General features: G+C 37.8%; 2 pseudogenes; both read right to left on the bottom strand.

Moving 5' to 3' along the window:
• Positions 1–518: 518 nt before the first annotated feature.
• Positions 519–3,595, bottom strand: LOC129015137 (mitochondrial protein C2orf69-like; annotated as a pseudogene).
• A 1,013-nt stretch (positions 3,596–4,608) lies between these two features.
• Positions 4,609–10,592, bottom strand: LOC129015136 (angiogenic factor with G patch and FHA domains 1-like; annotated as a pseudogene).
• Positions 10,593–12,372: the final 1,780 nt, after the last annotated feature.

Here is a 12,372-nt window from a genome sequence, read left to right as displayed (position 1 = left end):
AAAGGACAAGTCAATGAGTTTACACAACAAAAGAGGCAAGGTACAATTATTCCAAAATGATAGGAAACAACATTGTGCCTTTGCTTTTGTTTGAAGAGAAATAAAATGTTTCCACACAAGTTTTAAGTGCCAAAATAGCTAATCACTATTAAAATGTCATCAAAATCAGTAACATTACTTAGAAAACCACTACTTCCAACAGAAACAATTTTGGTTATCTTCTACAAGAACTATGTGGTACCTTTCATTTTAAGGGTCTTGTATCTACTCAATATTATCACAAACCACCTTGTTAGACTTCAAATTAACTAATTCTAACCCAACCCAAATTAAAAACTGCTCACATTCCCAAGCAAGAAATACTATTGCACATTACACTCATATTTCAGGAATGTATGCTTTCCCCCATACCCCCAAACTGACAATGCATCTATGAATTACATTCCATTATCTGAATTTATACCACTCAAAGTGCTTATGGTCTTCCAATGAACAATTACATTAATATACTTGTAGCCTCAAAATACTTAATGAACTCTGAAGGGATGCTCTATGTAGAAATCTTCCTTTGTGAAATGAATTCAGCTAGCCACCTGCATATCAATATCCCCCAAGTATCTAAACAAATTTATTTTGCTCCTTTCCAATCCAAGATCTCATTGGATCACATATTTTGTAAAGTGTTACATGGGTGTGAACAATAATCCTCCATTGTGCAAATTCTTTCAAGACTTGTGGATAAGTAACCCAAGTATTGCTTCTTCTGGAATGACCACCATCCAGCCAATACGTTTTTCTTACGCTTTTAATGAAAGCATTTGTGTCTTTGTCTGTCTTTGCTTCTCTCAACAACAACAACAACAACAACAACAACAAAAAACTGATTCAAAACAACACAACCTTTATTGAATTGTGATACTCTAACTTGCATTAACCTGAATCATTCTCTCTTAGTTGAGAAACTGGACAGACTCCATCTGGCTCCTTCATTTGCAAGACAACAAGGGCTCCTTACCCACCCCCTTCCTCAAGGACTTAACTTGTGCAAGCTGACTCCCAGCACATCAGAGAATGCAATTAACTGATAAGATGCTATGGCAAGCTAGGTCCGCAGTTCCTAGGAATTTGTCCAGATGATAGTACCCTAAGCCCCCGCATTTGTGTCTGGTTATAATGCCCAAAAATCCCAGCATCTATCACCTTGTGATGAATTTAAAGCCCCTGCACCTGGAACTGTTTACTTCCCTGTAACCATTTGTTTTTTTAACTTTTTTGCCTGTTTCACTCCTGTAAGATTTCTACAATTAAGCACCCCCCCCTTCCCTTTCTAAACCAAAGTATACAACAAAATCAAGCCCCTTCGTCGGGGCCAAGAGAATTTCGAGCACTAGCCGTCTCTTGTTCGCTACCTAATAAACGACTCCTGAATTTGTCTCAAAGTGTGGCATTTCTCTCTAACTCGCACAACAGAATCCAGTCAAATTAAAAGATGCGTCATTTAGTGATGGTGGATACAAACTCATGGCCAATTCATCAGATTTTTCACAGGTCCTCTCTGTTTCTCCCTGGAAACTATTTGCAGTGTGAGAAGAACTGGACTACAATTAGATGCTGTGAAGTAGTCCTTATTCCAATCATTCAATTTGTTCTTTGATAAACTATTCTGACTTAAAAGCATTAACTAATAACATACAAAGATGCCTAAAAGCTCCAGAGTCAGTATTGTGTTCTGGGGAACCAAACATGTTACTTTTCACATAATCATCATGACAGCTGTGTCCGTACGATGCATTCGGGAGCACTTTATCACCCAACTATAGCTATTGGGGAACTGGTGGGCTAAAATGATGGCAACATTTTCTAGACTCCAATTTTCCCATTGGTAATTCCCAGAAAGAGGAGTCATGGTTTCATGGTAATTCTGCATATCCCTGGGGAAACAGAGGACATAGGGGTTGCGGCTCCTCCTTCGCCCGCTCCCCAGAGGTGTCCCAGGACTCCACTCACTCCCTGGCCGCCTCCAGCAGGAATAACTTGGCGCTGCACTGCCGGTCTGCTCCGGGCATGGCGGACTCGGCAGGCTCTGCAGGTGGCGCCCGGTGACGGAGGGAAAGCATCCCGCACTGCTACTGCCGCTGGGTTCATGGTTCTGTCCTGAGATCAGAACCAGGGGTCTCCAATACCAAGCTGCAGGAGCACAAGCAGCAGCCACAGCAAACGCAAAAGCCCGAGCTGTTGGGAGGCGGAGGGTGAGGGGATCCTGAGGGAGCAACTGCGACAGGACGCCCAGCTGTTGGGGCCCCGGCCAGGTCAGAAAAACAGCATAGAGGTTTTTCAGGAAATTATAAATAGAACTACCATATATATGATCCAGCAATCTCAACACTGGGTATACATCAAAAGGAAATAAAATCAGTATGTCAAAGAGATAACTGCACTCCCATGTTTACTGAAGCAGTATTCACAATAACCAAAATCATTTCTTTCAAGTATTTCTTAATTTATCTTACCTTAGTTTCTGAAATTTATGAGTCACTGATTCTTTAAATACTTCCTTTCTGTTTATATAGTCTAGTGAAACAATAAAATATTTTTCATTTCTTCTCATCTAATTTTCATATGTAAATAAATATATTTGTATTTTGTATTAATTTGCCTTCAAATAGTAGATGACTACATTAATTGTGCTCAGCAGTTCAGTGTCTTAGTTCTGTCATCAGCTTAGCCTATTTTAATGCATAATTTGTATGTTGTACATTAAATAGTTTTGCTACATTTTCAATAGTTTATTTTCCATTTGCCTCTTTTCCAAATATGACTTGACAGGCTTACAGTTTTTTGCCACATTAAATTGTTTTTTTTTATTATATTGGCAATCTTGTAAATATAAACCTCACATCTGAGTTTTATGTACCATATAATTTAATGCTTCACGCTAGTAACTTATCTCCTTTTTTGCAACATAATTTATAATTTAGTTCTCACATGTGGAAGACAGCACACTTGGGATGCCAGTAGCCAGTTCATCTTTGTTTATTCCATTTCCCTTGTCAGAAGCCGAAAAACCAACATGGATTTGACATCCTTGTGACCAGATGCATCTAAATGGAGCACTGGCCCTCTTAGGTTGATACTTCTCTAGATTGTTACCTTTATTTCTATTCCTGAGAAGTTTCTATAATTTTCTTTCAACTATATTAGGCATTTTGTGAATTCTTGTAACTTCTTGGTGATTTTAGTTATCTGCATTAAATTTTTAAAGCATGTTATCTTCCTGAAAAGCAGAAGTATCAACAGTTGCACACATGGGTAAAATATTTTACATAGATTTTCTGTGGCATAGGTCACCATCTCATGAAAACTTCCAAGTTTCTTCATTTGAAATGCCACTCTATTCAATAGACCATAATGTAGTAATTTGTAGAATGTGATTACTTTTTTACCATTAGAAAATTAATTATGTATTATGCACAGATTTCTGAAATACTTCACTGCAGTAAATAGTATATGGACAGAATTGTTTTTTCCTTTAACATAAAACTAATATGGGTAAAATTATTTACCTGAATTCAGATCTTTCAGCTTCAATTGCCATTCTACTTCATTAGCATTTCCCTAACTCCATAAAAGTTATTATTTGAATTTTTTGTTTAATTCAGTTTATTGAAAAGAGTTTTTTTTAAAAATGTTATGATGTTTGTGTTGCAATTGAGGATATTTTCAATAAATATCTTAAACTTGAGGCCCTGGCTTATGCATTCCTTTTGTACTAGAAATCATATTTCTTTGGCACAACTCAATTGCCTGCCATAATATTTATAAAAACTACAAATGCCAGCACACTATTTCAATACTGTGCTGAGTTGTTCATATTTACATATTTCATTAGCTGTGAAACAAATGAAATATAAATGCTGAATACATAGCACAAATCAAGAGATTCTTTACAGAAGAAAACAACAAAAGACATTTTCTACAATATGTCACCTGTTCATTAGTTCTTCAATAATATTATTTAGTTTATTTCAAGTATAAAGGTTCTTTTATCTGGGCTCTAAAGGTCATACACAAGAATGCATATAGTCAGATTTATTTTTATAAATTTTGATGTTTCTTTTGCTGTGTGTGTTACTGTGAATATATCGAGACAAAAACAAATGTACATTTAAGTAATTAGTGGTTATATGAGTTTTGCTTATATGGCTTTTTGCTTATATCAATGTCGTAAATGACAAAATAAAATAATGAAATTTGATAAACTCATCTGTGCCCTGTAAACTTTAGTCCACTTACTGCATAACTTGATTCAATCACTATTTATTAATTTTAAAAAATGGTTTTCAAAAGCTGCAAACCAAACTTCATTACACATTTCTGAATTAGGAAGGGGTAAACTGTGAGAGAGTTCCTCCGTGCCACAGACTCTAGGGGAGAAAAGTTCTGCAAAAACTGAATAAGAGTTTCCAAACTCTATTTTTTAAAAAACTTAAGTTTTCCTCTATGATTCACCTTCACTCTAGAGTCTCATTTACCCAAGCCATGGTGCCTAGGTCATGTTTTTAAGGTTTAGTTTCTGGGAAGTTTTCAGCAAACCTATCTCATGCTTTTTCATAGTTTGATATTGTTATTGTTGTTGTTGTTGTTGTTGTCTTGGAGAAGGTGAACATCTTCAATTGAGGAGGCATTGCCTGTCCCCAAGTCTACGTGTGTCCACTAAAGCTGAAGCTGGATCGGAGTTTTCATTCCTTCACCATCTTTCCCCAGGCCCTCTCCTTTTTTCCAACACACCTTCTCAAATATCTTCTGACTTTTGTTGCTGTCGGTAATTTCAGAATGAACAGATGCAGGAGCATCAACTCTTTGGAAAGTTCCTTCACTTCCAATCGGCTCCCTACGTTTTCCAGTTCTATCTTTATGTTTTAGATTCTTCAATGTCTATTCATCTTCATAGTCTGTATAATGTAAACCATATTTCACTCATATTTTAAAAATTATTTTCTCAATTCCATCTCTTTTTTCTTCTTACTTAGCGTTGGACCAGTAAACAATTCTCTTTCTTATCAAGGCAAAAGTGAGCTCTAACCTTCCATGGTTCACAGCCATCACAGCTATCACTGCCAGGGTGAATGTGAAAGGGAAACCCAGTCTCTCCAATTTTCACTTCACATCTATGCTCAAGTACATAAGGCTCAAATCTAGTTTTCAGCTGAACAATCCACTTTCCATTAACAATTGTTTCATTTTGACTGCCTTGATCTGCAAGGACATAACTTTGTAAGTCATGGTCAAAATAAATGTTTGCATGAAACTTACTGACACCAGTTTCAGGAACTCAGAGAATATGCTCCAGATCATTTTCTCTTCCAATTGTAGCAGGTTTCACAGCAGTAATAATAAAGAGTGATTCTGTTCACAACAAGGGTCATCTAATGATAATTACTCTAATACAAGGGGGCCAAGATTTTTTTCTCACTTTCCCCCTCAGTGTCTTCTGCAGTTACATTGCCTTCACTGGTAATGAGAGGAGGGGCTGTGCTAGGGCACTAAAAAAATGCCTGCGAAGTCAGAGGCCATGGGAGTGCAGGCAGCGAAAGGCAGCCTTGCCCCTGCTGTGGCCCCTTCCAGGACACCCTGACAGGGCTCGCCTGGAGCCAAACGGGGCTGTGCTCAATGAGCAAGGGACAGAAGACGGCCCTGCCAGATCTGCATGGCCCAAACTGGAAAACTCTTGGGAATGATTACCTCTTCCCCAGCTGCAGGAAGAGCGGCAGGAGTGTGGGAGAAGTCAAGGGGCCAGAAACACTGGAGGTGTTCCCAGGTTGAGCCAGAAACAGTGCACAAGAGTTTTAAATAAAGTTTACCTGTGACTAAATATGATCTGCTGATTACTTTTAATTTTTTCACCACATTTATTGAGCTATGATTTACACATTGAAAAGTATATATATTTAGGGTGTACAATAGAGCTTTTAGATGTGTATGTATCTTTAAATTATCTCATTGAAGCTGGTTAACGTATCTATCCCCTCACATAGTTACTTTATACATTTCTTTGTGTGTGGTGAGAGCACCTGAGACCTGATTCTGTAACAAATTTCAAGTACAGGTTATTATTAACTATAGTCACTATTCGGCACATAAGTTCCCCAGGAGTTTTTCATTATGCACCCTTCGATGGATATCTCCCCACTTTTCCCCATGTCTTAGCCCATGGTAACTACCATTCTAGTCTCTGTTTCATTTTTTCTTTCTTCTTTTGTTTTTTAAGATTCCACATAAAAATGAGATCATGCAGCGTTTGTCTTTCTGTATTTTGCTTATTTCACTTAGCATGATGTCTTCAAGGTTCATCAACATTGTTGTAAATGAAACAATTTCATTCTTTATTGAAGCTGAAATTATGTCTCTCTCACAGTATATACATTTATTTGTATCAGAGGAGTGCAGATACTTTTGGCCATACTGACTTTATGCCTGTTGGCTGTATACTTTGAATTAGGATTAATCGTACATCTAGTTTAAAAATTTTAAAGAACCTCCCTACTGTTTTTTTTTTATAATGGCTGCACCTGTGAGCATGTTCAGCAATCGTGTACAAATATTCTCTTTTCTCTGTACCCTAACGCTTTTTATATTTTGACTTTTTGATAATAGCTATCCCAACACCATGATAAGGTGATATCTCATTACAATTTTGACTTTATTCTGATAATTAGCGATGTTGAGAATCTTTTTTTTATACCTTGTGGCCACTTGTATGTCTTTGGAAAAATGGATATTGAGTTATTTTGCCCGGTTTACCAGGGAATTGGTTTTTGTTTTGTTGTGAGTTTTTTTTCCCCACATTGATTAGTATTACATATATTTTGGATAGTAACATATTATCCTACATATGGTTTACAAATATTTTCTCCCATCCCATATATTGTCTTTACATTTTGTTGATTGTTTTCTTTATTGTGCAGAAACTTTTGACTTTGATATAGTTTCACTCTTCTATTTTTGGTTTTCTTGCTTGTGTTGTGTCAAAGCCAAAACTTCATTGCCATGACCAGTGTCAAGGAGCTTTATCCCCATTTTTTTAAAAGAGGATTCATGATTTTAGTTATTAAGTCTTTATTTTAAACTCATTTTTGTGATAAAAGAAGGCTTTACTTTTTGTGTGTGCATATCTAGTTTTTTTCTACACTATTTCTTGACGTATCTATCTTTTCCTAATTCTGCGGGATCAGTTGACTGTATATGTGTGAGTTTATTTCTGGGTCTTCTATTCTGTTCCATTTGTTTCTGTGTAGGTACTATGCTATATTGATGAGTATAGCTTTGTAATATAGTTTGAAATCAGAAAGTTTGAGGTTTTCAGCCTTTTTATTCTTCTTAATATTTGGCTATTTGGGGTCTTTTGTGGCTCCACACTAATTTTACAATTGTTTGTTCTACATATATTTTAATGGCATTAAAATTTTGATAGAAATTTCTTTAACTGTAGATAACTTTCTGTAATATAGACATTTTAACAATATTAATTTTTAGAATCTATGAACCCAGGATATATTTCCCATTTTGTATTCTTCAATTTTTTCATCATCATTTTATAGTTTTCAGTATGAGATCTTTACTATTCTTGGTTAAACTCATTTTATTTTATGACTTAAGTATTTCATTCTGTTTGATAATATTGTAAATGGAATTGCTTTATTCCTTTCTCACACACTTTGCTGTTACTGTATAAAAATGCAACTGATTTTCATGATAATATTATATCCTGTAACTTTATTGAATTTGTTTTTTAGCTATAACATGGTTTTGTTGTTGTGTTTTTGGTAAGATGGTGGGTATTCTTAAGCCTTGTTATACTTTACACTGATAGCTGCTATTATCATTCTTTGAAATATGACCAGATGGGTTTCTGCTGTCATGAATTCAGTGGAATTCAAATGTTCCCACTTGAAATAATTTTGTCGGTTTTGCCCGGGCCCAGGGAGGGCGGCGGGGGGGTGCACCCCATGGGAGCCCAGAGATTCAGGATGGGGAGGGAGAAGCGGTCAGGGAGGAGGCTGAGCACGGGAAGCAGAGAGAGGCTCTGGGGACAGTAGGGAGGAGAGGGGGTCGTGTCAGAGACCCAGTGGGGAGAGAGAATGGGCCAGAAAAGAGGTGAAGGGTGGGAGTGGGCAACAGGACTGCTTCCCAACACAGGCCGGGGGCAGGGGAATTTTGCTAAAACTGCAGGCCCCAGGGAAGAGTGCGGGCAGGGTGGGAGGCAGTGGAGAGGACGAGGCAGACCTCAAAGTCAATTTGGAGAAAGGAACATTTCCCAGTTCCCTCACCTCTGCCCAGCGTTCTGCAGGCAGGACCCCCAGGGGCAGGGAAGGGGAGGAAGCGGCTGTCAGCGTGCTCGGAGAGCTGAGGGGCGCACACTCGCTTCGCAGGGCCCGGGTGATGGCGGAAGCAAGCGATGGCTGCGGATCCCGCTGGCTCTGTGGATGGGCGCGGGAGGCAGGGGCGGGGCGGAGCTCACAGGGCCCCGCGCTGGGGTCTGCAGGGGGCCCTGGAGAAATCCACCCACCCCTGCAGTGGGCCTTCTGGGAAACCAGTGTGGACGGCGCGGTGGAAACGCCCCTTCCAGCTGGAGCATTTGAGGCTGGAATTTAAGCTCAATTTAAGACAAGCCGCGGAAGGACTGGAAGAAACCCAAATGCAAAGCCCAGCCCAAGGGGAGGAAGCGGAAATGCCTGGCATGTGTCAAACTGGGCTCTGAGGAGAAGGTTCCGGGCCTGATGGTCACTGCCCTGTGGAGACGCAGGCTGGGCGGGACCCTGAGGAGCACCAGGGACCCTGTGCAGCAGCGCGGAGAGGGCGGTGAGGACCCACAGCTACTGCTTCCCAGCACAGTTCGCCTTCTCCAAGGGCCGGCCCCCAGCTGAGCCCAGCACTGAATTGCATGGCGCCTCGAACACTGCCTGGGGTGACCAGTGGAAGACCCCACCTCCCAGGGAGACAACCCTACTATACCCCCAGATAATAAAGCTGCTCCCCTGACCAGAAAAATAAATAAATAAGTAAATATATCAAAAATTATGTTTGGTCTTTGAAAATAATGTGTATCCTGTTTACTGGCCAACATGCTGCCCATTTATCTATATGCCTAATTAGTGAAACTTTTTAATGAAGTTATTTAGCATTATGATCCTTTATTATGAAACAAAACAGTAAATTTTGTAATTATTTTAATGTCGTCTAATATGATTGAAAATATGTCAATTTGTCATTGCCAATGAATCTTTGTGTTATTTATTTTACACTGTTAGTTATTCTGTCTACAAATGTCTAATGGCTTAGAATCTCGCTTAACATATTGTGTGTACTAAGTCTTAACTGCTCTAATTCATCAAATTATCTTTTTATACCATCCCTAAAAATACAATGTTATTTTTTATTTTATTAAAATTATTTTTCTGCCTAATCTAAATATTTAAGAAGATTATGAGCTCTATTGAGTCTTGATAAAAGTTCGTTTTTTGGCTGGGTACAGTGGCTCATGTCTGTAATCCCAGTACTTTGGGAGGCCGAGGCAGGTGGATCACGAGGTCAGGAGTTCAAGACCAGCCTGGCCAACATGGTGAAACCCTGTCTCTACTACAGATACAAAAACTAGCCGGGCGTGGTGGCAGGAGCCTGTAATCCCAGCTACTCGGGAGGCTGAGGCAGAGAATTACATAAACCCAGAAGGTGGAGGTTGCAGTGAGCCGAGATCATGCCACTGCACTCCAGCCTAGGCAACACACACACACACACACACACACACACACACACACACACACACACTCACACACACACACAAGTCCATTTTTTTCTCTTTATTAATACATTAGAGGGTATAAAAGCAGTTTCATTATAGGGACATGCTGCATAGGGATGAAGTATGGGCTTTTGTGCAACAATCATCTGAATGCTGCTCATTGCCCCAATTAGGTATTTTCTCATTCCTAAACCCTCGACCAGCCTCACATCTTTCTGAGTCTCCACTGCCTATTTTTCCAGTTTCTATATCCAAGTGTATGAACTATTGAGCTCCCATTTATAAGTGAGAAAATGTAGTGATTTATTTTCTGTTTCTGAGTTATTTCACTTACAGTAATGGCCTCCAGTTCCATTCATGTTGCTGCAAAAGACATGATTTTATTCTTTATGGCTGAGTAAAGTTCCATGGAATAAATGTGTAGCACATTTTCTTTATTCAATCATTGATTGATAAATTTAAATTGACTCCATATCCTTGCTATTATGAATAGTGCTGCAATAAACATATGAGTGTGGGTATGAGTGTGGGTACCTAACTTTCCCACACTGAACCCATGGAGGACTAATATCTACAAACCTTTAATTGTACTCTCTGTGGGAAAAGGTTAATATATTTTTACAGTTTAATAAAATTATAGTGAAATCACTACACAAAGTGTTTACCATTAATATTTTTCCATAAAATTGAAGTCATGTTAAATGTAATTGATCATACTTATTTATTCCTCACCTGACTCATATTGGCCTCATTTTAAATTTTCTAAATCTATACCTTCTTCCATTTCATACATTTCAGTTGATCGTACTGTATTTTAGGATATTAAATAAAATATAAATATTGTCATTCATTTTATGTATTGATACATTTTATATTTTTATTCTTGCATTTTACAGTGAGGTTATGAAAGCTTTCATCATCTAAATCTATTTTTTGTTAAGTTCTTTGCCTCTTAATATTCATATAAATAATTATATAAACATTAATGTTTTTGAGAACATTCAATTTTAGATAATTTTGTATTTCATCCATAATTAATTTGTATTACTACCTGTGTGAGTTAGAGGACTGTTTATCTTCACTTCTGCTTCATTTTCACCCTGACCTCTCCACACTCCGCAGCTCTTGTTTAGTCAAGAATAGTGATTTATCATTTAAGTAAATGGGGCCAATTCAATAAAAATATACAGATGTACCTTTTAGATATATGGGTTTTGCTCTAGACCAGTGCAATAAAACAAGTATCACAATAATGTGAGGCACACAATTTTTCTTGCTTCTCAGGGCATATAAAAGCTATGTTTATACTATACTGCAGAATAAGACTGTAATAGCCTATGTTTATATTAACAATGTACATACCTTAATAAAAAATGTACTTTATTGCTAAAAAATGCTGACATAGGTATACACACACAAAGATCACATGATTTTGGAAAAGTAGTGTTAATAGAGTTGCAAAATGTAGGGTTGCCAAAAGCCTTCAAATTGTAAGAAATCCAACATCTGCGAAGCACAATAAAGTGCAATAAGACAAGCTTTGCCTGTGCAACAATCAATGTTCATGAGCGATATACATAGAAATCATACATAAAATATTTTTACATATGTATAAAAGTAATTTACAACTTACAAAATAGGTGGGAGTTACAATTAGAAAATGATTTGTGAAGTAAATTAAAAGGGAGACCAAGTCTCAGAAACATTCCTGAACAGACAGAATCAGTTAGATCTCAGTGACCTCATCTTGTTGATTTGCAAACAGGCAAAACATAATGTGAGTTATCTTTTGTGAATGCCTGTAGTAAAAAACAAAACAAAACAAAACAAAAACAGAACTTAAGCTTAAGCTATCAGAAGTACCCAAGAAGCTTACAGTAATATACATCTGTATGGGAAACCAAATAAGACAATTTTATACCTGCAACAAATTAAATAATTTTAATATTTTGCTCCTGCATTTCTTCAATACCTCTGACACTTTGCCATTGAAATGGTAAACGTGTTTTGGTCTGGTGTTCCACAATTCATTCATTGCTTGTTACTCAAGAAAAATGTTTTTTGAAACAGGTTCTTGCTCTGTTGCTCATGGGGGACTGCATAGACAGAATCGAAGCTCTCTACAACCTTACATCCTGAACTTAAGCCATCCTCCCACCTTAGCCCCATGAGTATGTGGAAATGTAGGCATGCGCCACTGTACCTGGCTAATTTCTTCTCATTTTTTGTAGAGCCAGGGTCTTACTATGTTTCCCAGGCTGGCCTCAAACCCCTGGGCTCAAGTAATCCTCTCACTTTGGTCTCTCAAAGTGCTGGAATCAGGGATATGCACTAACATTTCCTGCCAAGAAAACTTTTCAAATTTATCTAATTAAACAAAAGAGCTTCTGCACAGCCAAAGAAACTACCATCAGAGTGAAAAGGCAACCTACAGAATGGGAGAAAATTTTTGCAATCTACTCATCTGACAAAGGTCTAATATCCAGAATCCACAAAGAACTCAATCAAATTTACAAGAAAAAATAAAATGGACAAAATAAAATGAACAGGATAAAACAAAATGAACTAGCTAT

This window comes from Pongo pygmaeus, chromosome 18 (genome assembly GCF_028885625.2).
Source record: "Pongo pygmaeus isolate AG05252 chromosome 18, NHGRI_mPonPyg2-v2.0_pri, whole genome shotgun sequence".
Taxonomy (NCBI): domain Eukaryota; kingdom Metazoa; phylum Chordata; class Mammalia; order Primates; family Hominidae; genus Pongo; species Pongo pygmaeus.
Note: the sequence above shows the minus strand (reverse complement) of the source record. Positions and strands in the feature narration are given on the sequence as shown.